The following is a 1,225-nucleotide window of genomic DNA, read 5'->3' on the forward strand; positions in this document are numbered from 1 at the left end:
TAACCCGATACAAAACCAACCACAAAATCAACCCACAATGCCTAAATTCTCATCACATTCCGTACCAACCGAGGAGAACCTACCAAATGGTACTCCTACACCACAACATTTAACCGGTAATTTCATTGCAAAATCCGCGTTTATACAACTAGTTGAGAGAAGTCAATTTGGAGGGATGCCTAGTGAAGACCCTCATTCTCATATGGAGACTTTTTGTGACTATTGTGATGCGATTTCTCAAACCGGAGTTACTCAAGACCAAATCCGATGGGTCTTATTTCCTTTTTCTTTGATTGGTTCCGCGAAACAATGGTTGAAGAGCCTAGATAAGGCTACTCTTGGTATTGACTCTTGGAAGAAATTGGCACTTGCTTTCTACAAGAAATTTTATCCTCCGGAAAAGACTAACATATTGAGAGCCCAAATCACCGGGTTCAAACAAAGGGATGAGGAATCTTTGTATGAAGCATGGGAGAGATTCAAGGACACTTGTCGGTCTTGTCCACACCATGGACTTAGCGAGTGGTTCCTTGTACAACAATTTTGGAACGGTCTATATGAAGACTCCCGAAACATTCTCAATATGGGATCTAATTTTATGTTTACCGAAGTTGATGACAATCAAACATTGAACAAGATTGAGGAAATGGCGGTCCATAACTCACAATATAGTAGGCCTCGGAAGGCTACTAGAGGAGGAAAGCATGAAGTGGACTCCATTACTCAATTAGGTGCTCAACTAAGTGCTCATATTGATACCATTAATTTGAAGTTTGAGAAGGCTATGGCTAAACTTGAAGAAGCCTCCAAATCACCTAAGCAACATGTCAATGCCATGGTGGCATCTTCATCAATGCCAAGTGGAGTATGTGAGAGTTGTGGAACTTTGGGTCATGACCAAAGTGAATGTATGGGAACAAGTGAATGCTTTCCAAGCATACAAGAGTGGCACCCTTTATTCCAACTATTACAATGAAAACACCAAATTCCATCCAAATCTTTCATACAAAAGCCAAGATGTTCAAAACCCTCAACCAACATACACCCCACCTCCAATGAGAAACCAAGAAGCAAATTGAGGAAGACATTGTGGAGACTAGTGACACGGAAAGAGTTGTGGAAAACTCGAGGAAAGAAGAACCCACCATTCAAGAAGTTTCAAAGAAGAATTAAGAGAAGGCTAATGTGAAATAGCCTATTGTGATTAGACTTCCATTCCCAAGTC

At 40.8% G+C, this 1,225-nt stretch overlaps 1 non-coding gene across 1 annotated transcript; it reads right to left on the bottom strand.

Moving 5' to 3' along the window:
• Nucleotides 1-409: 409 nt before the first annotated feature.
• LOC141597826 (small nucleolar RNA R71) lies at nucleotides 410-516 on the bottom strand. The gene has a single exon (XR_012523040.1). It is a non-coding gene; the product is annotated as a small nucleolar RNA R71 (small nucleolar RNA).
• Between the last annotated feature and the right edge of the window lie 709 nt (nucleotides 517-1,225).

This window comes from Silene latifolia, chromosome 8 (assembly GCF_048544455.1).
Source record: "Silene latifolia isolate original U9 population chromosome 8, ASM4854445v1, whole genome shotgun sequence".
In the NCBI taxonomy this organism is placed as follows: domain Eukaryota; kingdom Viridiplantae; phylum Streptophyta; class Magnoliopsida; order Caryophyllales; family Caryophyllaceae; genus Silene; species Silene latifolia.